Below are 27,792 nucleotides of genomic sequence, written 5' to 3'. Positions count from 1 at the left end.
TTAATATTCAGTGTAATATTTACTGAAATCTGTAGTAGTACAGCCCTGAATGGAGTAAAACAAATGTTTATTTATTTGGGAATAAACTTGTAGTAACAGTATCTACCCACAATCCTCCTCATGCACTGGGAACTGGAACCACATCCAGCAGAAAAAGGGACCACACATGCTTTTCATCTGCACTTATAGTACATAAGATCACACCCAACGTGGGCTAGTATATAAAACGCTATTGGCTGAAGAGTTTCCGTAACACCTTCCCCTTTTGTCTAAATAAGAGAGTTTTAAGCCTAATATAAAACTGCATACAATAAGAACAAATATTAAGTATTTTCCAGGGAAAATAAGAGGCAAAAATATACATAAAGATTAAAATTACAGCCAATATGAATAACATCAAACAAAAAATATATGTTAAATGTTTTAATAGTTATCCTATCCTATGGAGTTTAAGTCTTTTATTAAAAATGACTTTGCTAAGCCATGAAAGTAACCACATCAAAGACTGATAAGGGAAATAATATTACCTGAGTAAACAGAAAGTTCAATCAAGCAGTTTCCATAAGGTGCAAGAAATGACAAGACAACTGGTTACCTGCACAATCTCCTAAGGATCACTTGCAATATTGGGGCAACCAACTTGAGGCTAAGGCCTCATGTATCTGACAGACCATTTACAGAGGCAATAAATTTGAAAAAAATTACCCTTTATTGGCAAGTTTGGCAGTTGTTTTTGTTGTATCCTGCTTGTCTAGGTTGGACACCATGCATGTTGTCAGTAGTCGAGAAAGGGGCAGTACTTTTCCTAAAGGGCAGTTTTGCCAAGAAGAAAACAAGCTATAAGTGGAGTGTCTTCAGTGCCCAGCATTCCCTCAGAAATAGATCAGTGCTGTGAGGAACAATTGTATCTCATGTCGACAGGATCCTAAGTTATTTAAATACCATATTCAACAGTTCCTTGAAGTTTTGAATATTGCTTTTCAATAAAGAATACAATCTCTATTCATCTAAAGAAACTGACTAGTCTAATTTTAAGTATGACAAACACAGGTAACTAAATGAAATACATATAGAGAAAGAATATATATATACATATATATATAATTTTAAATATCCATATATCTTAAAGACTAAGACTTCACAAAAAAATTAAGCAATCTTTAAAGAAATGTACTGCAAGTGAGGACAATGACCTCAATATATAAACTATATATATATATGTATGTATGTATGTATATATGTATATATATGTGCGTGTGTATCTTGACTACAAATAGAAATGTATAGTACAAAATGATAACACTATACTAAAATTGCATCAGTATACAAAATATCTTAAACAGAGTCAGACACATGCATTCATACAATATGACAAAATAAATTTCCATAGATGCACAGATGTTGTAAACATAAATATGAGTATATTCCCCATATCAGAAATCTATAATGCGTGTATAAGTATATTACATATTTAATATGAATTGTTTATTAAATAATTAGGAATAAATTTAAAGCAAACTATGAGTGAAAAAAGTTATTTTCTTTTGAAAATGTATTGTGCCAAGCTAAGGTCACTTACATTTAATAGACTAAAAAGGTATGTCAGAGAAATTACTCATTTGGTTAGAGATATTATTTTTATAGGATCATTTATACTTATAATGTCTTCAAAGCAAAGGCAAATGATCTTAACATAGGTTTTTCAATAAATTCAATTCTGCAATTACTGAGAAATTCCGACCTTTTTTTTTTTTTTCTCATAGTGATCCATTTTAACACACAGCCAGAACTTTCACATCATGAAAACACAGAAGACTGGGAATATAGGTGGTATTCCCATTGTATGTTAATAAATAAAGCTTGCCTCAAGATCTGAGAGTAAAAAGCCAACTGGTGAGCCTTACAGGCCTGATAATAGTAGCACACACCTTTAATCCCTGTAGCCACACTAGTTTTTCATGAAAACTGGGAGGTGCATGCCTTTAATTTCAGAACTAAAGAGGATTATAAAATGGGAGGAAACAGTTCTCAGACATAATCTTATGTCTGAGATTACCAAAGACAGGATTGTCATTTCAGACTGAGGTTGAGTCAGTGGCTGGCTGCTTTGCTTTTCAGGTCTTCAGGTTGAACCCTAATTTCTATCTCTGAGTCTTTATTAATATATTAATATATATATATATATATATATATGTGTGTGTGTGTGTGTGTGTGTGTGTGTGTATCTATATATGTATATACACTGGATATTCAATATACAGTAAAAACAGATGGGAAATCCACATTAAACATCCTCTCTTACTGTGCTCCCTAGTACTTCACTACTAGATATAGACAGCCCTCAAATTTTTTTCACTTTTCACTTAAAATGGTTGAGTTCTGATTTTCTCTTCTATCTTTTTTAAATTTGAAAATTGATTCTCTTTTTATAAAGTACATCCCAATCATGTTTCCCTTCGCTCTACCCCTCTGATTTTCCTCCCACTTCCCTTGGCACCACTATTTCTCTTCTGGAAGGAGCAGGCCTTTAAGATACAACCAAATATAACAAAACAAGATATACTAAGACAAGACAATTTAAGCCTAGTTTCTTTCCTCTTAAAACAATCTAGAGAATTGTCTTTTCTATTCACCCTGTCTTTGGAAATATCTTAATTACAATCATAAATAGGCCTATTTCTTTTTTTGTGTGCCTGTTCTGTCTGCTTCTTGAAGTGCAAGACTTACGGACTGGTTTTCTTATGAATTTACTGAAGAAAGAATATTAGAAAACAAAAATCATGTTTTTAATTTTTGTGAGTGAGTTTTTGGAATCCACACACTAAAATTTGAAACATATAGAAGCAGTAGAAGAAAACAAGCCTTTTTGGTAAATCATGAATTAGATATTCACTAACTTTTAGCTTCCCTATTAGAAGTATTAATGCCTGATTATATCCTTTTCTTTCCCTGTATTCTATTGGCAAAAAAACAGATAAATATCTTAGGATTGATTATATCTCAGGATTTGAGACAAACCAAAGTTTACAATTCAGATACAAAAAAAAATCAGATTTGCTTACTGTATGCCTACAAATATAATACATGAATGATCATATTTATATTATGGAACAAGCAGTAGTTTTTCAGCATATGTTAGGAGGTAGAGCATTGTAGAAAAACTATGAAGTTATAAGATCTCAATTGAAAGTAATATCTTAAACATAATGTGCTGTTTTTACATTGTCACTTTTAGATCGTAAATTATTTGTATATGTAATTTTCTGTTTGCATTTATTCTCATGATTGCAGTGCCTGAAAAGTACTGAAAAGACTACTGGAACCTTGGAGATGGAAACCCAAACTCCGGTCCTCCAACAAAACAGTTCATGTTCCTTACTGCTTAGATATCCTTCTATGCCAGTGGTTCTCAAACCTCTTAATGATATAACCCTTCAATATAGTTTCTCACATTTCGGTGACTGCCAACACTAAAATTGTTGTCTTGCTCTTGCATTACTATATTTTTGCTATTGTTATGAATCATAGTGTAAATATCTGATATGCAACCCCCAAAGAGGTTGTGACCCATAGGTTGAGAAACACTGCTAGTCTAGCCCACTAAATATTAACTCTTTCAAACTCCCTATTTACTGCACATTTCTATACTTGAATTCTCCTAAGTGGTCTCTCTTTTTGTATTGAACTATTTGTTGTGTCATAAGTGTCTCACAAGCCTGTATGCTTTTCATTTCTATATGATGACAGATTTTTAACTTGAAAAACTGACAGAATTTTAACTTGGAAAAGTTGATCCACTTTCCGAAACAACTAAATGTCTATTGTTAATCAGCCTTTACACTACTGTTACAGCAAATCCCAGGGGCTGGCTCCTAGTCTATAGCAAACAAAATTTTGCAAGGGGAATTTCTTTTTACTCGCTCTCCATAGACTCCAGCAAACCAGAATGAAATCGCTCAAACTAAATGAGACACATTCAAACTGAAGTGCTAATTTAAGTAATATACCACCAAACACATTATATTTTCTTTAAACCAAGAGGTTCTATCCCAGTTGCTGTATAATAATATCCATTCTGGTCTAATTCTTACAATAATGTAACCTTAAGCTAATAGTAACTAATTACTCTTGTATTCTGTTCTCTTGTTTTTGTTCCTTTTTTACACAACCTACGGCTTAGTAGGAATCCTCACTTTATTATTGTAGAGTAGAAGCAACCTGATTCATCATTTGTAAATAAATACAACTGAATTTGTAACTAATATTGTTGCAAGTGACCTGTGGATTGCCTCCAGACTAATATAATTTGACAGACCAAGATCCCCTGAACTTGTACAGCCCTCAAAAAATTTCTTCGCCCAATAAATAGCAGCAAACAGTTTGGAGAAACTATGCCCTTATTCCCAAATATTGTCTATATATTTTACATTTAAAGAGGGATATGCTATATAGATTTGCATTGGTATAGATCTTATTTATTGGTACAAATTTAAGGTCAATTTTGTTATATGTATATTTCTGCTCTTGATTAAGGTATTGTAATTGTGTAGTTCATTTAAAAATGTAATGTATAATTAAGAAATAGCGGTTAAAAGATACTCTACTATAGTAATCAAGCTTGTACTCATATTAGATTTTCTATATGTATAGGATATATTTCAGTTAGATATGTCTTCTTCAAGTCATTCACAGACCTTCAGAATATAACATTTAAAATATTTAATTACTTAGGACTTTTCATGACAATGATACACATCTGCTTCTGGCAGCACCAAGCTATTTCAAGAGGAAGATGGGCGTCAAGACTCCTTATGGAGTTGGTAAGCCATTTGGCCAAGAAACTGCTCTTGCTTGGACTTCTTAATGGGACATGGAGGACCCACAGAAAAATGACTGCTGAACTTGTCTAAAGGTGAGATGATCCTTCAGGGTTCCTTCTTCATGAAAATGTCTGCTATATCTTCTGCACGAAACAGAAAAATGTGACTGACAAAATGCCAATATAGGTGGAACTCTCTGAAATTTTCTGCTTCATGGAAGTCTTCTGGATACTATGGGCCTGTGGGCTGAAAATGGATGCCCCAATGGTACAGATGAACTTCGGGTGATTGTCCAGGCAGTGAGATGTCTCTGTCAATTCTAGAGTTTTGGAAGGTGCTGACAATGCAGTTCCTGTTAACTTAGGTAATATCATATCCTTCTGAAGTCTTTGATGGAGTTGAAAAGTAAATACTATAGTTTTCCTTAGTTATGATTAGAGATAAAGTATATATAAATATTGTAACTGTAATTCAATAATTATAATAATTATATAATAATGCTTGATATTATTTTGTTATATGTAATTTTGCTATGTTAAAGTTAAAGCCTTCCTTTGGCCTGTTAATAGGGCAAAACTTAAGTAGGAGGGGAAAGCTGGATTAAATGCTGGGAGAAGGAAGGTGGAGAGAGAGATACCATGGAGTAGCCAGAGATAAATGTGCTGAAACTATGCTGGTAGTCCACGACCTCATGTGATATACAGATTAATATAAATGGGTTAGATTAATATGTAAGAGTTATCCAATAAAAAGCTAGAGCTAATGGGCTAAGAGGTGATTTAATTAATACAGTTTCTGTGTGATTATTTCAGTTCTAAGCTAGCCAGGCAGCCAGAAAGAACATGCAGCCCTCCTTGCAAAATGAGTGGGCATGCGGTGTGTGTGTGTGTGTGTGTGTGTGTGTGTGTGTGTGTGTGTATGTGTGCGTGTAATTGTGGTATAGGTCAATTTCTGATCTTCCTCTATTGCTCTCCATCTTATTCTTGAGACAGAGTATCACACTGAAAATGAAGCATACAAATTGTAGAGACTGGTTGGCTAGCAAGCTCCATGGATGTACCTATCTTTTCTCCCCAGCAGTGAAGAAATAGATGTGCACCATCAGGCTAATATTTATGGGAATTGTAGGAACATAAACACAGTTCAATATACCTAATAATAGGTCCTAACAAAATTTATAGTGGCTTTGTCTTGAGATTATATTTCCATTTGGTCATGTCTTTAAAATAATCTAAAATATAATTATAAAAAAGTGAGCACATTGTCAGGAAAAAAGTAACATTTCAAAAGTTTTGGAAATCTATCACCAAATTTTAGTATTGTCACTTTAGGTTTTATAGTTCTTTTCATTTAATCCCTAGGCATTAGCATTTTTACATTTTAGACAATACTTAACTTTCTTCTTTAAAATGTTTCAATGATTCAATGTTATTGTAAGTGCAGTGGTTTAAATGCACAATAAATGTCTAATCTTGTTTTTTTTTTCTTTTTGCTTATGCTTCTAATTGTGAAATTAAACTTTTCTTTCCATAGAGAGAAAGCCATTGACCTTATGGCGTGGTAAAACACCATTGTTTTATGAGTCTCTTATATTATCATCATAGCAGCCTAATTTACATTCAAACTTTATAGTGAATCTTAGCCAAAATATTTAAATTATAATGTATTTGTGAAAATTGGTGGGAGTGTAATTCTATTCACTTTTCTATATTCTAGCTCCTTTCCTATGAATTTTCATTTATGTCCTGTGATGTTCCTAAATTGAAAGTACTCACACTGCTTCATCAATAGAATTGAATCATTTGGAGATTTAGAATGCACATTTATAAAAAGGCATTGCCAATAACCAGGAGCAAACCCTAGGTGATAAGGTGTAAAGAAAAACTGACAACTAATATGCTGCAAATTATAATAAGAAATGAAGAAAAATGCTAAAACATAAGTAAATGACTGATATTTAAGCTCAAACTATTTGCACAGAAACAGGCCAAAGACACAAAACTGTTGTCATTGGCAAGATGGATATGCTCAATCTCTGTCCAATGAGGTCATGATAACAACAAAACTCCTGAGTTCTTGATGGATTTTGATGATGAACTCAGTGCCAGATTTAATTAGCTTGTAATTGAAGAAAGGGTTCTAGACACAGGAATTACAAAGAACCCATTTATGTAATATCTAATGACCACGGTGCATGTAGAAAAGTGTTTGATTTGGGGGGGGGCATAGTAATTCTATTTTTAATTAATAAATATTCACTAGTTACTACTAAATTTAATATAGCTAATAGCTATTACTTGCTTAGTGGTCATTGGAATCAATTGAAAAGCACAGTTACTCCGTGTAGATATTGTGAAGCTATGTATGGTATGATAATCCTGCAGATCAGATATTATGATTTTATTATATAGGCATTTTATGTGAGCATATTTTCAAAATGGTGCTAGAAAGCTTGTGCATATAGCAGAAACCGAGAATGCAAACATGGATCTTAATTTCAGGATCAAAATAATCCTAGCTTCTCTTGGAAAGTATTCAAAATTTTGGAAAAAAAAAAACCACAGGTTACTTCTAAGTTCTCAAAGCGACCTGACCCTAGAGGGGCTCCCAGGTGCCCAAGCCGAGGTCCCCAGTTAGTTCCTTGGGCAGCTGAGGATAGGGAACCTGAAATGACCCTATCCTAGAGCAATACTGACGAATATCTTGCATATCATCATAGAACCTTCATCTGGTGATGGATGGAGATAGAGACAGAGACCCACACTGGAGCACTGGAGTGAGCTCCCAAGGTCCCAATGAGGAGCAGAAGGAGGGAGAACATGAGCAAGGAAGTCAGGACCATGAGGAGTGCACACACCCACTGAGACAGTGGAGCTGATCTATTGGGAGCTCACCAAGGCCAGCTGGACTGTGCCTGAAAAAGCATGGGATAAAACCGGACTCTCTGACATGGCGAACAATGAGGGCTGATGAGAAGCCAAGGACAATGGCACGGGGTTTTGATCCTACTTCATGTTCTGGATTTGTGGAAGCCTAGCCAGTTTGGATGTTCACCTTCCTAGACCTGGACGGAGGGGGGAGGACCTAGGACTTACCACAGGGCAGAAAACCCTGACTGCTCTTTGAACTGGAGAGGGAGGGGGAAAGGAGTGGGGGGAGGGGAAGAAGGGTGGGAGGAGGGGGAGAAGGGTGGGAGGAGGGGGAGGGAAATGGGAGGCTGGGAGAAGGTGGAAACTTGTTAAAATAAAAAATAAAATAAAAAAAGATAGTACCATATGAGGCTTAATTTTATATGGTTCTAATTAGAAATTTTTAGTATCTCACCCTACGAGGATGACATTTTTATGGGGAATACCTTCTTCCACTTTATTCTCTTGAGAAAATGTACCACATATCATCCAACTGACTTTTGGCATTTTAATTTCAACCACCTTGACTTTTGAAAGGAACCTCGCACAACTCCCGGTTTCTGTTGGGCTATCCCTGTAAGAGCTCACTGAGATCTTTGCTGCAGTACACCCTGTGCTTGCTAGGTTCCGCAGTAAATCGTCCAGCTCATTCTTACTGGTTGTCTATCTGAGGGCACCATCACTTCTGTTAATGGGAAAAAGACCTTTAAACATTTGTGTAATCTTGTGTTTGCAGTCTGATCCACACGTGAGCTATAGTCCAAGGGCATCTGGGCTTATCCACTGTAGCACCTTAATTCAGCACACCTTACTATTCATTAAATGGGAGCTATTACCTTCTCATCTAATAAGGTGATAAAATAAAGCACTAATTTTTTGAGACTGAATTATCTGGACATAGTTGCCTTAGAAATAAGCTCCATTTGATATGTTCTCTATAGTCTGTCTAGTGATTAAGAACTGCACAGAATTTGAACTGAACTGAAAACTAGAAGATGGGGCAACTAACTTTAATGGTTGTCTCAAAAAACTTTCATGTTCTTGGGAGTTTTTCAATCTCAATCTCTTTGTTTCCAGAGTGGCAAAGGGCAACTTCAAGTTCCACTAATATTGTCATTTGAAAAATAATGTTACCATCAAATTCAAAATGACAATCTAGAAACAGCAATAAGTGTTCATAATAAAATATCCTAACTAAAAATAATTTACTATGTGGGTACATTCCAACTAAAAATATTTCAATATTGCTACAAAAGCATATTTAGTTTATATTTATGTTTTATAAATATATATATTAGAATTTGTATATTTTATTTTTTTTGAATTTGTATATTTTAATACAAATGACACAATATGCTATTTTTTATCTTTTAATTTAAGTGAACACTTGTGTGAAAGAAGTACAAGATTTGGTAAAGTTTTACTTTTCTGAAGAGTTTTTTTTTTTTCCCAAAAGCTCATTACTTCCCCAAAGGTTTCCCTTGCAAAGGCAAATGCAAATACTTGGGGTCGTGTTAATGTGCAGATTTACTGGAAAATTGTTAACTTCAAAAAACATACATTATGGCCCATATGCAACAGAAATTCTTTATCAAATGTTAAAGCATTTTAGATTCTCTATTGATATTCTTAAACCAGCTAGTTTTATTTTATTTTATTTTTGGAGAACTGTGTGATAACATGACAATGTCAATTTTGTTTATCATGAATGAATAAAATTATAAACATGTATAACAGGTAACATGAAGTAAATTTTTCAAAATCATTTTTTGCTATTACACGAGTTTTAGTATAGGATAAAATAAAAGGCAAACACTTGTAAGAAGACAGGTTCTCAATTTGTACTGTAGCTCACTAAACTTAAGTTCATTTAGAAAAACCACAGTGTAGCCGGGCGATGGTGGTGCACGCCTTTAATCCCAGCACTTGGGAGGCAGAGGCAGGTGGATCTCTGTGAGTTCGAGACCAGCCTGGTCTACAGAGCTAGTTCCAGGACAGGCTCCAAAGCCACAGAGAAACCCTGTCTAGAAAAACCAAAAAAAAAAAAAAAAAAAAAAAAAAAAAAAAGAAAAAAAAGAAAAAAAAAAGAAAAACCACAGTGTTTTGATAACTTGTGGACTACATAGAAAATAAATGTCCATATTAGAAATTATGGGAACATGGAAACTGATGCGTTTTGTTTTTTTGTATTGTTGTTGTTTTAATTTATTTCTAACAGAGCATAACTTAGTCTCAAAGATGCCAAAGAACAGTCATTAAGTAATAAGATAGTTTTTATTGACTAGAAACACAGCATATACATTATAATTAGATAGTATGCCCTGTAGGATTTACAGGACTTAGCGAAGCGCTAAGTAAGTCAGTCCTGATAGAAGTGAACCCATTTGCAGGCTGCTTTGGAAATTTCTTTGAACTTCGTGAACAATTACAATATTTCTTTTTTCATGAGCTTCCTCTGTATTCTCTCGCTCTCTTTCTCTATTGTTTTTTCTCCTTTATCTCCCTTGTATCATTGCTTCTTTCTTCTGTTTCTCTTTCAAATTACTGTTAAAAATGCATGTATGCTCCAAATCATTTTATTTTAATGTTCTCGGACTGACAGCACAACACATAATATTTCCGGATTTTGCAGGTTGTATAAGACAAGATTGTTTTCTTGTCATTTTTTTCCCTAATAATTCACAATGAAAATAAATCACTCGAGTGCCTTCTCAAGATAGGTGGAATTTTCCACAGAATTCATAATGAACCCTTAAATTAGAGAGGGAAAAATATGAACTAATATGATTCAACATGTGATAAGGAATTTCATAGACAGAAAATTCAATAGCTGCCCAAAATGTTTTGTGCTGTGCTAGTAAGTCTGAGGCATTGTTTAGATTTATTATCCTCCTTCAGTTCAATCTCCTCTTGTAGCTCTCCTTGTCTCCCATGGGCCGGTGGCTCTTGATTTGCTTTGTCTTCGGTGTCTAAATCTGGAAATCTCCTTTCTTTACTTTGCTCTATTCTTTCTGTATAAAAGGTGTCTGCGTGCAAGTGCTTTCCAGGCTTTTTCATTTTTTAAACAAATAAAAGACAACAGCATGCATGTATTAACCCATTTTTAATAGCTACTACTAAAAACGGGGCATTTTCTTGGTATTGTTTTGAATTGCTATTATCTTAAAAGAGTTTTATTTTTATCGGTATCTTTTGCAGCCTGCAGTTAAAATGACAAAGACTCTCATGCTGGGAAAACTGAAGAAAGCTTTAGGTCACTTAATAAAGGACAAGCGAACTGATAGCAGATTAGTGGTATAGCTACTCTTAGACAATTTTCATTTACTATTAAGAAAACCTGAAATTTAATATACACATAACTTTTTAGAGTCTGGGAGAAAGTTATATAAGACCTGGTACATTACTGCCATCTATAGGCAAAATGTGGATACTGATCTTAACTTCAAATAAGTTTCTAATGTTTTACCTATGTCTACACAATTTTGAACCTCTAAAGAATAACCACATTTTATGTAGAATCTATTAAAAATCGGAAATGAGAGATGAGTAGATGTCTCAGTGGGTAAATTACTTGTTGGGCAAATGTGAAGAACTCTGTTCAGATGCTCAGAGCCAAAGTGGTTGTCAAGAGCAGCAGTTCACACCTTTTACTACAAGTTTTGGCAGTAGGAACAAGATGAAAACACCAGAGCTTGTGGACAGTCCATGTATTCAAATCAGTCAGCTCATGGTTTTGGACCCCATCACAAAATATAAGATAAAGAAGCAAATAAAAGAACACTTTCTACATTCTACCTCTGACCTCCAATCATGGCCACATGAATGAGCACACACGTGCACACACACAACGAAAACACCATGTGTACACACAGGGACACACAAGCCAGAATAGAATTGACCCACGAGAAGCAGATAGATGGAGTACAAATGCCTGTGTCCTAGTTCTGCACATCACAGTTGGCAGGCTCTTATAGCTGATCAAATTTCCACCTACTGATCTGTCAAGATTATGAGTAGAGAGGACGCAAGTATTATTAGCCTCACTTAAGAAAAGAAGAAATTGAGGGTAAGAGAAGGCTGTTGGTTTGACTTCATCCCTGAGAGACCTGGGAATATCTGAGCACAGGTCTTCTGATTGCCTCCTATGAGATCTTTTCAGAGCGCTCCTCGGGTCTGGTCTCTCAGATCAGTCCTGACTCAGAAGCTTCTCAAACTGGTATTTCACACAAGGAGTTAGCAATAAGATCTCTGCTTAGGCATGCTTTCACCAAATGTCTGATGCTTCACTCTCGTAAAGAACTGGTATAGGAACGAGGCAGCTCTGCCATCAGGAAAACTAAAGTTTCTGAACTTTTAAATTATTTCCTTTATTTTTTGAGATTATAATACAATTACATCACTCTTTTGGTTTTCCTTTTCCAAACCATGTCATAAACCCCCTTTTCTCTCTGACAATTTCATGACCTTATCTTCAGTAATTGTTGTTACATAAGTACATATACTCACAATATATACATACATATATATTTATATATATATGTAAACTGAACTTTTTGATCTATCCTTGTATGCATACAAGATTAAAGTTATGTTAATAAATAAGCAGAAAACAACTGGTCAGGGAATAATAAGAACAACAAAAATTTTAATTAAGTGATGTGTTAGGAAGGTTGGGTACCGCTAATCATTAAGGAAATGCTAAGGACAGTTTAGAAAAACATAAGCTAGTCAAAGTGACTGATACACATGAAATTTTAAAGAAATATATAATGAAGTACATGTGAATGGCTAATGTGCTAATGTGAAACACTATATATATATGTGTGTGTGTATGCATGTATGTATATGTACACATATATACATAGAAATACACATATACGTGTATATGTGTGTGTGTGTGTGTGTGTATAGAGAGAGAGACTATATAATGATTGTGGTGGTTAGCTTCTGTCAACTGGATGCAAACTATGTAGGAGAAAGTAACTTCAGTTAAGGGAATTCCTCATCAGACTGACCTTAGCAAGAGCCTGTGGCGTATTCCCTCAATTATTGATTAATGTCACAGGGTTCTTCCCACTGTGGAAAATGTTACTCATAGGCAGCTGGTCCTGGGAGGTATATATAAAAAAAAGGCAGGTTAATATGAGCCATGAAAATGGGCTGGTAGGCAGCAATTCTTCAGGGTTTCTGCTTCTTTTCTTGCTGAAGTTCTTGCTCCGATTTCCTCGGGGATGAACCTACAAGTGTGTGGTGAATTAAAGGCCTCACTAAAGTTGTTTTTTCATTGTTTTTTTGCTGGGAGCAGTGAGGCCCCAGATCCCGAAGTTCCTGTAATCCCCGGATCTGAGTGCCTGCAGCTGCTCCGAGCACGAGACCTTCAGGTGTTCCTGATGGCAGGAGAGTGGTTTCTGGTGGCTTTGGCTGGGGCGTGGCTATCTCTATATAATCTGCCCCTGAACACAATAAAGGGGGCATTTTTGGGGAATTCAAGGATGACGCGTGTCGCTGTCTCTCTGTCTGTGTGTGTTTGTGTATTTTAACCTCCAGCCCCCTTGCCCGAAGCTCGGTAACTGGGTGCCAGCGCACAGAGCGCAGACACGGGGTGCGGTGCGCGGCACTCATGCAAGAAACTCACTACATCTTTCTAATTTACAAAATTGTCTATGCTTAGCCCAATGATTCTTTGTTGACGATATTAAAATAATGTAATCCTTAAAAAAAGTAAGATAATTTTAACAATATTCATCATCCAGACTTGCAAAACGCACCAATATACATAATTAAACACAAATCAAAAGGACCATGTGAGAAGCTATGAAAACAGTGGATGGAGATTGTTATTTTCGGCAAATAGCTATAGGATTACTAAATATTAGTAAAACAAAATGTGTAAGAAAATGTAGAGAAAAATAAAAAATAAACCAACACTAGCATTCATTAATGAGGAACATCTTCATTATAAGTAAACGTGAATTATAAGTATTTTCTGTAAGTATAATATTATTACAATATACTTTTCTTATGGATCAATTATTTTAAACAATTAAGACACTATTTCATGAAACATTTAAGGAAAGAAATAGTTCCATTTTATTGAAAGTTATATCAACTTTTTCTTGTTTTAAGTATGTGACTTCAGTGACAAGCAGGTATTTTTATGGAAATCTGAAACACTTCAACACCCTTGAGTTTAGTTCTACAAGGCCCACACCTAAGCTAATGTCAAGTAATGACTTCCGGATGCCTTTCCTTATTTGCATGAAGTTATTGATATGTCATGTATTTCTTGAATACTTATGTGTCAATCAAAGCCTTTATCTTGAATATAATATCTAGCTTCCACAGTCTAGAAAGCTGACCATTTATCTAAGAGAGTCTCAGGTCTGCAAGCATAGCCTGTCTTGGACTACATTCTTTCCTTAATATATAACTCATGTCTTTGGAGTTGTCAGGTAATTTGAAAGGAAACGTATCACCGTATATCTTTTTCATTCAAATTACATTGTCCATCTTCTCACTATTCCTGTCTGTACTTTCCTGTTATCTCCTGAAACTCTCTTGGCATAGAAAATTAACCAGCCCCAAACCAAGCAGTTACCTATCGTGGATATTCGAATACGAATCTAAAATATCACACCAATTTTCATAGCTTGGCATATTATGTGAGTATACTAACAATTTAACTGTCCTGTACATTAGCTCGAAGGACATCCTTATTTGGTTAAAAAAGGTTTGTATTTTTAACGAACGGAAGCAGACTATAATATGGAAGTTCTTTCTGGGTTGATAAAGAAGGAGGGTTTCATTAGACAGAGAAGCAGAGATTCCTAAACACTAAGCTGTGGTGTTGATTAGGTCAGAAGTGAATTCCTAGGGAAACAGGCTACAGTGCTTTATGTTTTTCGATAGCAAAGCCTAAGATGCGTAGGAATCCAAGTACCTGTGTGTGTTAATAAAGCCATCGCATTTTGAATTGAAAAGAGTTACTTGGTAAAGAAGAGAAAGCTAGAGACATTCAAACAGTGCACATGCTTGGTTTAGATTCAGATACGTTTTCAAGTGGTCATCACCTATGGTTTTCTTGATTGTTCAAAAGGAATTTTGCTTTAAAAGAGAAACTTTTTACGGTAGGACATTTTACAGTTAATAGCATAGGTTTGATAGCCACCTCAGTTGAGAGTTATTAGTATAAATAGAAAGTCTACTTATTTTGCCTGTACCTTTGACTCTTCTGTTATGCAACAGAATTCATGAAACACAACACATACTCACACGTACACACACTCACAGAGACATAGAGATACACATACAGTTACATAAAAACACACACACAAAGGCAAAAACACACACATAGAAATGCACAAACACACATGCAAACACACACAAACATGTGCACATACAAATCTAAACAAAACACACATGCTGACACACACAAACATAACTAACACACACACTGTGACTTTGGGAAATTGCAAAGAAGAATACTATTTTGTTGGCTGGAGTTAGGAATTTCCATAAAAACAGAGAAATTAGGAAAGCAAGGATGAAATAAAAGATGAAAAGACCAAGTTCTTTGCTCTAGAAATCTTTCTGTAATCTATATAATTATTTTCCTCTGTACTCAAACAAATTAAAAAAAAAACAAAATCTTAATTAGTGTGGTATATATGTTATGGCAGGAGTACGTCTGAAATGTTATAGAATATAAGAAATTTAAATCTCTTAAAGGCTAAGTAATCTAGAAAGTAGTTTTCAGAAGTAAAATATTCTAGAACGCTTGACTTTTTTGATGAGATTAATGCTTTTTGTTTGTTTTCTCCTATTTATTAGAGATTTGAATGGACATGGCTTCCAAGTAATGTAAGTTTACACAGCATTTTCTCTAAGTATTTTTAATTTATTGATTAAACTTAGGGGGTATTTATAAATTATCTATCCAATATGTGCATATAAATGAAAGAGAATGTTGAATAAAGAGATATTGGCTTCCTGTACTGAAATACTTACACGTTAGTTGCAGAGTTCTTTGTGTCTTTTACCAATGATTTACATATTGTGTCCATCCTATTTAAATCATACATACTTCTTAAAAGAAAGATTTTAGATATGGAACATATTTATTTTCAAATATCACCCGATTTTTCAAGTGTTATATATTTTAAAGTTGACTATTGCTGTTTGATAAATTGAATAACAAATAAAACATAAACATTAAGTAGAAAGGAGACAGACACCTAATCTATGGAAAGAGCAACACTATCCTCTAGTGGCAAAAATGCATAATTTCAGGAATGGTTGGAACTCCAAGATGATTGTACGTATTTAGTAGTTTTCTCAGTTCTCAAACAGAAAGATTAATTTGTGGGATATAATCATTCCTCTAAGTCAGAATCTCATTATCTTCTACATAATATTAAGCACCTGGTAAGCAAAATCCATAATTTATATGTTGCATATAATTTTTCTATTATAGTTTTTACAAACAACAACAAGATTATTTGTTTCACAAAGTATGTTGTGTTGGAGATGACATAGCATATTTTTTAACTTCAAGTCATGCTTAAGATAATATTGGGTTCTAAGAGACTCCTGATTTATGTGCAGGGTACTTGGTAAGGTATCTACCGTCTCTCTCTGTACTTGACTCTGCTCATTTCACACACACACACACACACACACACACACACACACACACACAAAGCTAAAAGTTTAAAACAACAAAGAGGCATATCAGGTTAAACCTCACAAAATTGTTTCTATTCACTATTCTAGGGCAATGGCTACCAGTTCATGATGTGGGAGTGTCATATTTCAATCTGTTGATTTCATTGGTTAAGCAATAAAGAAACTGCTAGGCCCATTTGATAGGCCCACCCTTAGTTGGGTGGAGTAAACAGAACAGAAGGCTGGGAGAAAGAAGCTGAGTCAGTGAGTCGCCATGATTCTCCCACTCCAGACAGACGCAGGTTAAGATCATTCCTGGTAAGCCAGCTCGTGGGCTACACAGATTAATAGAAATGGGTTAGATCAATATGTAAAAGTTAGCCAATAAGAAACTGAAACTAATGGGTCAGGCAGTGTTTAAAAGAATACAGTTTCCATGTAATTATTTCGGGTAAAGCTAACCGGGTGGCGGGACACAGCCCGCCACTCCGTATTTCAACAAGTTCACAAACATAATCCCAGATATGAGTTCAAAGAAATTATTCTCACGTGTATGACTCTAATTAATTCTTTCACAATAGCAAACAATCTAAATGAGATACCTAAAAGATACTCATAAAGTATGTATTGTGAAACATTACATACATTTTTCTTGCTGTTATTTGATTCATTTTGTTTGTTTGTGAAAGCAGACCTTGTTGTGCCGTATGAGCTGGCCATGAACTTCGCATAATCCTCAGGTTCTCCTTCTTCAGGCCCCGCATTAAGAGGAATGCAACCTGAAGTGTCGGAGATTCCCCAAAATTCTTAGAGAACATTTGAATATCGTAGAACAGATAAGTAAGTAAAGCTAGTATGGCAAAATGTACGCACACTACAAAATTTAAGTATATATGATTTTATATATAATTTAAGCTTTTTTTTTTTAACAGTCTAAAAGTCATTTAATATGAACCTGAAGTTAACTGACACAGAGAAATGTCGGGATGTGTGGGTTTGACCCCGTGGCAGAAAACAGACAGATGTGGTGATGTAAAAGTAAGAAAGGGTTAACTCTGGTACTGTGTTGTTCATATTTCTTTTTTAAACTGTAATTGTAAACCTAAATTAGTCCAAGGTTTTGATTAGACAAAAGAATTTTGCGTGTGGGCAGTTTTGTCATGTGGAATAACTAAATGGAGAAAGTGCCAACCACTTTTCACCGAACAAGAGTGTAGAGAGCTATTGAATACTTCTTAAATACATCTACAAAGCCCTTACTCCTTGTAAAAAGAATTAACGTTTAAGAATCACATTGCCCTACAGCCATTATAATGTTAAACGCAAAATCAGAGACTGTTCGATCCACTGCTATCAAGTCTTGAGAGATCACCTGTCATACTTATCTGAAAGCGATTTGTGTCACAAAGCATTTTTTTATGCCAAGTTTGTATGCAAACCTCAGGTAAGTCTTGAATTCATCACACATATATAATTTTATTTAAGTAACTCTCACATATAAGAAATACACAAGAAAAATAAAGGAATCTAGAATAAAGTTGCCATGAAAGACTTTGAAACTTCATTCTTATACTTACTCCCTTTGAATGTTGAATTGAACCTCTTATTTGGGTGGGCATGTCACTGCATTAATAAAATACAAGGACATCTTTCTATTTCTGTTGGCTTTTTAATTTTTTTCAATCATAATTTAAATAAATTCCTCCTTTCCTTTTCTCTTTTCAACAACCTTATCCACCTCCTTGTTTTCTTTCAAATTTATGAAAACTTTGCTTCATTTAAGTAAAACAATTTCATAATAATATTTTAAATCTGGGGCTGATCTATTGGGAGCTCACCAAGGCCAGCTGGACTGGGACTGAAAAAGCATGGGATAAAACCGTACTCTCTGAACATGGCGGACAATGAGGGCTGATGAGAAGCCAAGGACAATGGCACTGGGTTTTGATCCTACTGTATGTAATGGGTTTGTGGGAGCCTAGCCTGTTTGGATGCACACCTTCCTAGACCTGGATGGAGGGGGGAGGACCTTGGACTTCCCACAGGCAGGGAACCCTGACTGCTCTTTGGACTGGAGAGGGAGGGGGAAAGGAGTGGGGGGAGGGGGAGAGGAATTGAGAGAGAGGGAGGGAAATGGGAGGCAGGGAGGAGGCGGAAATTTTTCAATAATAAAAATAATATATAATATTTTAAATCAAGTACATATTGCTTGTTGCCAGTATTCCCCCAATAATTCCTCCCTCCCTATCTTTATTTCCTGCTATACACCCTTAGTTATCTATACATTGTTACATCTACTCTCATGTCATATATGTGTGTGTGCGTGTGTGTGTGTGTGTGTGTGTGTGTGTGTGTGTGTATAAATTTTGTATTCAGGTAAAATCTAGGAACTCCAAACAGGAGAAAAGATACAACATTGATCTCCTTGATACTTGCTTTAAAATTATCTCCAGCTTTAAGTATAGACATTTCCCAATATTACAACAGAGATAGTTAGGAGTATTATTTGGTAATTTGCAGAGCTTTTATTGTGTTTGTTTTAGCTCTAAAGAGTCAACTGTGTCAGTTCTATTTAATTACTCACAAGCTTTCAGGTGTTTCTGATTAGGCCACTGCTCAATTCTTTTTAAAAATTATCTCTTTTCTTTGAGATTATAGTGTAAGATATCTTCTGCCTCCCTTTCTTTCCTGCAAACTCTCCCTAACCATACTCCCTCAAACTATTTTTGAGATTCCTGGACTTTAAAAAAAATCAGTTGCTGTTACACTCACATACGTGTATGTATATACATGTATATTCTTAAATACAACCTGCTCAGTCTGTATAATGTTACTGACATGTATTTTTAAGGTTGGCCATTTGGTGTTGTACAACCACTGGTGGTTTTTTTTATTTTTTATTTATTAATTTTTTTTGAGGGGGGACACTTAGCTCTTTCACTCAAAGCATTCCCTAATTGCTTGTAGTTATAATTCACTCTGTCCCTGTCTTTCAGATCTACTTTTCCTTCACTGTTGCTAACCTGATGATCTCCACACTCATTGTCTCTTTTACTTTCTGGTAAACTAATATTTGAGACATATATACATTTCAAGACACTAGTATACTTGTGTATAGCTTACCGCTTTGTTTCTTAGATCCTAAATTGCTTACAGATTTTAGTACTATCTAAGTCACATTTTTGATCTTCAAGATTGAGAACTTTAATTACTTTTAATAGCTACTGAAATGATTGGTCTTATCTTTTTAGACTATCACCACTGAGAGAAAGTGGTTATAAACTTCTAAAACTTTTGAAAGGTATTTATTCATTTATTTTCATGCCTGCATGGCTCTCTTTATAATGAGTTTCTTTTAGAAACACATGTTTCTAGCTGGGCAGTGGTTGCACACACTTTTAATCCCAGCACTCTGGAGGCAGAGGTGGGTAGATCTCTGTGAGTTCAAGGCCTGCACAGCTAGTTCCAGGACAGCTAGGACTGTTACACAGAGAAACCATGTCTCAAATAGAAAGAAAGAGAGAAAGAAAGAAAGAAAGAAAGAAGTCTATACAAAACAAATTTACATTTATGTACCAATCAAATTGCAAGGCATATGCAACAAAAGATAATTTTCCAAGTTCTGTGGTGAAACAGGTGAGAAGATCAGATATCCAACAGGTTTGTCTTCATTGGTAAAACCTACGTGAATCAATATATTCTCACAAAATGTTTTCAATGTCAACAAATGTTAACAAACTAGACTTACTGTATGCTGATGACAATCCCCCTCTGTCCTTGACTAACAGAACACTTAGTTTCAAATGTGGTAAATCTAATCACCCTGAAAATCATTTTCGTGTGGGCCTACATGAATGTGTCATACCTGTTCTTTTGGTTGAAATAAATAAATTTGTTTTATGAGGGGAATTCTGGAAAATGCTGTAAACTTCACCCAGAAGATGGAAAAGTTTTAAAGGGAGTGCTTCTGGAATTTTTTGAATTATTCAGTTTATAAAAGTTCTTTTCCACTCGGCCATACAAGTTCTTCTAGTCCAATGTGCCATATCTTTACTATCTAACAAAGAGAAAACCTATTTACCACCTCCTAATTTGCACTTAAAATGAGATACATCTGAATCTATTCTGAATTTAATAATAAACAGTATTATGGCATATTTAAAAAAGCTTTATAACATTTAAAATCTCGGAGTGTACACAATTAATATTTCTATATCCCTGACTATGAAAACAGTGGTATATTGAACAAGAACAATCTGGCAACTCATATTAATTGATAGGTTCTAACAGTCTTCTCCAGGGCTTCATTGGTAGGTTCTACCACCTTTCAGGGCATTGTGATTGAATACATGCTGTCCTTTTATCTTAATGATAAAAGGTTAAGGAAGGATAGAGACTACCAATGCAATTGTTGCTTCCAACATGTATAAAAATTTATATCTCTTTCTATAGTTGGATTTTCATTTACTTTTTTATATTCCTATTTCTTTTTTTATTGATTTCTATTGAGCTCTACACTTTTTCTCTGCTCCCCTCCCTGCCTCTCTCCTCCCCTTCAACACTCCCCCAAGGTCTCCATGCTCCCAATTTACTCAAGAGATCTTGTCTACTTCTACTTCCCATGTAGATTAGATCTATTTATGACTCTCTTAGGGTCCTCATTGTTGTCTAAGTTCTCTGGAACTGTGATTCATTTACTTCTTTAAGAATATTATTTGTTTATTATTTGGTCATGTAAGAATTGGAATTTTAGATTAAATTAGACAAATTTTAAGAAGTTTATTTTAAAAGATTTTTAAAAATCCTCATATTTAAAATTTTACATAGTCTTCATTAATTATAATACTAAATAAGGTGCCTCCTGTTAGATTCCTTTGAAATGCTTGCTCATTTTTAAGACCATTGATGTTTACACAAACTGTGAAGAGTCACAGCCTTTCCTGAGTAGCTAAATTCAATAGTTCTTAATCATGGTTCACTGAGTTCATCAAGAAAACTCATCATGTTGCACCTGAAACAACAATGTATTTTCATCACTGAGGCACAAACTCTGTCCCGAAGAACACTTACTCTCTAAGACCGAGAAGCTCAATTCGAGACCCCAGCACTCAAATGTTTGACCTCAGCTCCATGATCCTGGAATCTCAATACTCAGAGCAGAGAGAGGTAGATTTTGAGAGGGGCTTTCTCCTCCGCTAGCCTGTCTAAAATGATGACAGCTTTACTTCCAGTGGGAAATTCTGTCTCAAGACAATAAGGGAGAGAATATGTAGAATGATACTAGATGTTTTACTCTGGCTTCTACCTGCCACACTTGGCAGAAATTCACCAAACTTTTATACATATATGTGCAACACATATATACATTTCACAGCTGATTTTCTCTTTTTGCGTGTGTGTGTGTGTTCATTTTTGGTTTTTTGAAATAGGGTTTCTTTGTATAGCTTTGGAACCTCTCCTGGCACTCTCTCTGTAGACCAGGCTGGCCTTGCACTCCCAGTGCTAGTATTAAAGGTGTGTGCCACCAACACCTGGCTGATTTTCTCATGTTAAAATAGGGCCGGTACAGAGATGGCTCAATGGCTGAATATCCATTGTTTTAGCAGAGGTTCCAAACTAATTTCTTAGGACCCACTTGGTGAGTCACACTGCTTTCTACTTCCAGTGGCAGGGTATTGACCAGCTTCTTGGCTTCCAAGTGAATCAAGTATACAGATTGAACACATGAATATATTTACGCCAAACAAACAGCAAAAAAAAAAAACAAAAAAAACAAAAAAAACAAAAAAAACCATTTTGTACACAAATAAAAAAGACAGATTGCTTTAAATTCTTAAAATTGCATATATCCCCTCAAGTACTACTCATTATGATATTTTCTTTTTAAAGAATTGGTCTGCTTTAAAGTTGTATGCATTCGTGCTTGCTTCGGCAGCACATATGCTAAAATTGGAATGATACAGAGATTAGCATGGCCCCTGCGCAAGGATGACACACAAATTCGTGAAGCATTGCATATTTTTAATTAAAAAAAATTGTATGCATTCACCAATGTGAATCTGCTTGGCTTGAAAGGATGTGTCAGAGGACATGCTCCTGGAAGTCCTCAGGTGACTTAAGCCTGTCAGAATGTCAAAGGCTGGTGGCTTATGGAGTCAGCCTGGCATTGTCCTCCTTCAGTCTGTGAAACAAGGAGGTGGTGACGAGTCCGTCATAGAAAAAAATACCTCACATTATAGTCCCACAACCATTGTGGTGATTTACATCTAGAAAGAGAATTTTCAAATAGAATTTTGATCAGTTACTTTAGAGATAAACATAAATATGCTTTGCTGTTTAAGGAAACAAAAAAGAGCTTGCAAAATGTTGTCACTCTTGATGATGTCAATATTTTCAAACCCGAAGAACAAATGGCTCTACTCAATGGTGACTTTAGTCCTTAGTAGAATGTGCAACTTTATGATGCCATGGTGGCTCTGAAGAATGACAGGTCAAGTGATAAATATCAAGAAAATCCTTCACTTATGTATCCAATTGCAGTTTCATTCAACCACTCCCCAGAGATTGTACACACCTGTGTGTGCATGTGTGCATGCATTCCTGTCTCCCTTCACTGAGTCTTCTCAGTACTTCCTGTATGTTCGTGGGTATATGGCTATCTACTGAGGCATTGGTAGCCTCACAAGGTCTACCTCCTTGAATAGAAATGCATATTTGTCTCCTAGCTATTGCCAATTACTCCTCAACTATAATTGTAATATCCTGACCATTTCGCATTCCACTGATGGGACTTTGCTTGGCCTGATCTTGAACAGGTCCTTTGTATGCTCAAAGAACTGCTGAGAGAGCATCTATGTAACTGTATGTAGGAGTATGAGGCTGATGTCCCACTTAGGGCTAAACCCTCTTCAGTATCCTATACGTCAAGGAACATGGAGATATCAGGTTGGCCCCCAACTTGATAGCATTCATAGTAATGGATGGGGGAGTGCTATGAATATTACTGAAGGAGAAAAGCAACCATCAGTAGTAGTTACACTTTTTTTCTCAGAATAGCCAGCCTTTCTCTGCAAGGTGGAAAGGAGCCTAAGCAAATGAGCAGGCTGGGACATTTTGTCAGTTGCAGACACAGCTCTCCCAGGTGACAGTTAAGTGTTACAACTCATCTTTATTCCAGAAAGAGAAGGAAATATAAAAATTGGGACAGAAGATAGAACATCACCTAACTTTCATTAAGAGGCATGCTTCTCTTAAAGACTTCATATGTTACAATAGGATCCTATACCAAAGATCTCAGTATTAAGTCTTATGTAGTCCTATGCTGCATATGTAGCAGGGGAAGCTTCTAGCAATGATCTATGCTAAGAGTCAAGCTAAAGATAAACCAGTCATCTGGCTTAGAAACAGTTTTCAGATAAGGTTAGTCTTCTGGTCCCAGGGACAGTCTCCAGATAAGAACAGGTCAAGAACAGAAAGTTGCACTGTAGAGGAGAATCTACTTGTTTCAGAACTTTGAAAAAAAGCTACCAGGCCATGATAGACTGAGATCTCTGACGAGCAAGACCTTCCAACAGTTAATCTCACCTGAATGGGAAATTTTTCTTAAATTTTTATTATGTGTTATTCCATTTATTGTGTGACTATCATCCAATTCTATTAAGTTTCTATAGATTCCTCTAATAATTATCATTATATAAAGACAGGTAATTTTAACCATATACTTTTTTTCTCATCTTTTTCTATGCATCCTATTTCTCATTCACAAATTTAAGAGCATAAAATCACAGAGACAACTTTATTTTAGTCTCTGGAGTGATTTTCTGATCCTAGTAGATAATAAGCACACAGTGTTGAATCTGGCTTTTATAGATTAATTCAGGGTACCAAAAACCAGAGTTCATGATTCTTTTATATTTATATCCCTTCTAAACCAATATGCTTGAAATATCTAACTAGGATATATATTTAATTTCTGTAACCCCAGGTCAGATTTTGCCTTAATGTAGATGGAAAATTGCATAACCTTTTAAGATAGAGAGCAAACTAATTAATTTGAAAATCCACAGCCAATATAAATATAGACGTTTTAAGTATTGAGTTTGATTTTGCGACTAGATAAGAGGTCATAAGGCATACCACTGGCTAAATATAATTACAGTAGCATTATTTTTGGAAAACACCTTACTGAAAGCATCATATATTTTGATAATTAAAGGGGCACAGGAGGAGCAAACTCTTACTAAACAGCCATTGTTGAGTAAAACACACAGTCCAAGCTATTGAACAAAGATATGGTACTTGCATGCATGCAGCATAGATACATATTAACTTCAAGTAATTTTTTTCACAAAGGAAACTTTTAACTAAGTTCAAATAAAGGCATTCTTTGTTGAATGATTCAAATCACTAGAGCTCTTTAGGGTGGAAATTTGATGCACACTTTATCATGCACCAATATGTGATCCAGGAACTTGAACACTCCTAGACCTCCTATTGAATCGGTTTTCTCTTCTTTGATTTCAGAATGATACACACACACACACACACACACACACACTACCACACACATTCCTATATGCATATATACACATGTATATCTACATATAGTAGTTCATTAAATATGCAAATGTGTATGTACATATACTCATACTTATGTGCATATATCCAAATATACAGTTATAGACACATGTATACATATATGAATGTGCATGCACAAATACATACATATATAAATGGACAAACAAAAATACATACTATAGATGGATGATAAATAAATAGATAGATGATAGATATAGATAGATAGATATAGTTACATACAGACATATATATATATATACATATATATATATCACAAATAACATCCCCCAGGTCCTATATATATATATATATATATATATATACGTACAGAGTTCAAAAAGGGTATTTTGAGGTTAATTTTATTTAAGAGATAATATATGAAAAGAAATGGATGCTGAAAGATTGCTCAATCAGTAATCATGCGCACAAGCATGAAGCCTGGAGGTTTATCCTCCAGAGCTTCTGTAAAACGGCCACATAGTATGTGCCTGTTATCCTCGTGCTTGGTAGGCAGAGCAGAAGAGTCTCTGGGGCTCGCTGAACAGCCGTTCTTGATGAATAAGTAAGCTTTAGTTCAGTGAGAGACTGTCTCAAAAACTAAACAAGAAGGTAGAAAAGAAGAACATCAATGTCAGTTCTCTGAACATATGTGCACCTACATGCCTATGAACACACACATGAACATATACATACACACACACACAAATTTACAAAACCATTCTTAACAGTAAGTAAGAATATTAAAACTGAAAGATACTTTTTTTTTTAAATTTGGGGTAAAATGTAAGTTGTAGTTTTCTTTATCTCTCTTTTTTTATTTCCCCCTTTTTTATGAAACATATTCTTTCTTATGCACTATAGTCCCCCTCCCTCTACTTCTCTCAGTTGCTTCTTACCTCCTCTTCCATTTGTCCCTCATTAGAAAAGTACAGATTTTTAGGAAATAACAACAAAACCATTTAATATGTAATAACGTGAAATAAACACTGTATTGATGTTGAACAAGAAAATCCAACAAAAAAGGAAGCCTAACAATATACAACAAATCAATAGTCAACATCAAACTAAATGGAGAGATACTCAAAGCAAAATCAGGAACACTGAAATCAGGAACAAGACAGGGTTGTCTATTCTCTTCATATCTATTCAATGAAGAACCTAAATTCTAGCAAAAGTAATGAGACAACAAAAAGGAGATCAAGAGGAAACAAATTGGAAAAGAAGTCAAACTCTCACTATTTGCAGATGATATGATATAACATGCCAGTGACCCATGCAGTGGCATTTCATTTGTATTTTAATGAATGAAGCTTACCTTCAGATCAAAGAGTAAAACAGCCCCACCGAACAATCTTACAGACCAGGGCAGTAGTAACACACACCTTTAATCCCAGTAGCCTAACTAGTTGCTAAATAAACCAGGCAGTGTATACCTTTAATCCCCATCATGCACACCTTTAATTCCTTACCTAGAGAAGATTATAAAATGGGAGGAAACAGTTCTTAGTATCATTCTCATTCTGAGATTCCTGGAGGCAGGACTGCCATTTTCAGACTGAGGTTGAGGTAGAGGCAGTGACGGACTGCTTTGCTTTTCTGCTCTTCGGGTAGAAACCCAATGTATTAGGAGGCCGCTTATTTGTTCCCAGCTGCTCAGCTTTGAAATAATCACACTGAAGCCATATTATTTGCAATACTATTTGGCCAGAAGTTTAAGCATATTTCTGGCTAACCCATGTCTTAAATTAATCCATCTCCATTAATCTTTGTATTGCCATGGCAGCAACTACATGGCTTTTCCCTGACTCTATCTCCTTTTCCCCACCAGTTTACTTTTCCCTACCTTACTCTACTCTGCCCTATCAATAGGGCAGGGAAGTTTATTTATTCACCAATGGTTTTCACAGCATACAGAGGAGGATACCACATCAACCTAATTTCTCTCTTTGAGTTTTTTTTTTATTAATTATGCTCATTCAGTCAGTAGAGCATTAGACTATCAATTTCAGTGTTATAGGTTCATTCCCAATTTTGGGTGCTAACTGATCCATAATTAATATAAACTCAGAGACAAGATATTGGGGTTCAACCTGAAGAACAAAATAACCAAAGCAGTCAGAAACTGAATGTTACCTCCACCTCAGTCTGAAAATGGTGATACTGCCTCCGGTAAACCTCAGAATGGGACTGAGACTGAGAGCTGTCTCCTCCTGTTTTATAATCCTTCTTAGTTCTGGGATTAAGGGCATGCACCACTGCCACCTGGATTCTATGGCAAGCTAGTGTGACTACTGGGATTGAAGGTGTGTATTACTACTGCCTGGTATGTAAGACTGACCAGTGGAGCTTTTTTTTTTTTTTTACTCTCTGATCTCCAAACAAGTTTTATTGATAGAAATACAAATAAAATACCACTACAACCTGAAAATATCTGCCAGGGAACTCCTACAACTCATAAACAATTACAGTAATATAGCAGGGTATAAGATTAACTCAAAAAATCACTAACCGTTCTTTCTACAGATGATAAATGGGCCAATAAAGAAATCAGAGAAACATCACACTTCACAATAGCCACAAATAACATATACCTTGTGGAAATGCTAACCAAATAAATGAAAGACCTGTATGACAAGAACTTTAAAACTTTGAAGAAAGAAATTGAAGAAGAAGATACCAGAAAATGGAAAGATCTCCCATGCTTTTGGGTGATAGAATTAACATAGTAAAAATGACAATCTTACCAAAAGCAATCTGCAGATTCAATGCAATCCTCATTAAAATCCTAGCAAAATTCTTCATAGACCTCAAAAGAATAATAC

At 35.2% G+C, this 27,792-nt stretch overlaps 1 non-coding gene across 1 annotated transcript; it reads left to right on the top strand.

The window, feature by feature from the left end:
- The first annotated feature begins 22,312 nt into the window (after positions 1-22,312).
- On the top strand, positions 22,313-22,416 carry LOC121464924. The gene has a single exon (XR_005976587.1). It is a non-coding gene; the product is annotated as a U6 spliceosomal RNA (small nuclear RNA).
- The last annotated feature ends 5,376 nt before the right edge of the window (positions 22,417-27,792 follow it).

The sequence above is a fragment of the Microtus oregoni genome, unplaced genomic scaffold (genome assembly GCF_018167655.1).
Source record: "Microtus oregoni isolate MIOR12 unplaced genomic scaffold, Mior012 000001F_ref0000356, whole genome shotgun sequence".
NCBI classification, from domain to species: Eukaryota; Metazoa; Chordata; class Mammalia; order Rodentia; family Cricetidae; genus Microtus; species Microtus oregoni.
This window is presented reverse-complemented; position numbering and strand designations above follow the sequence as displayed.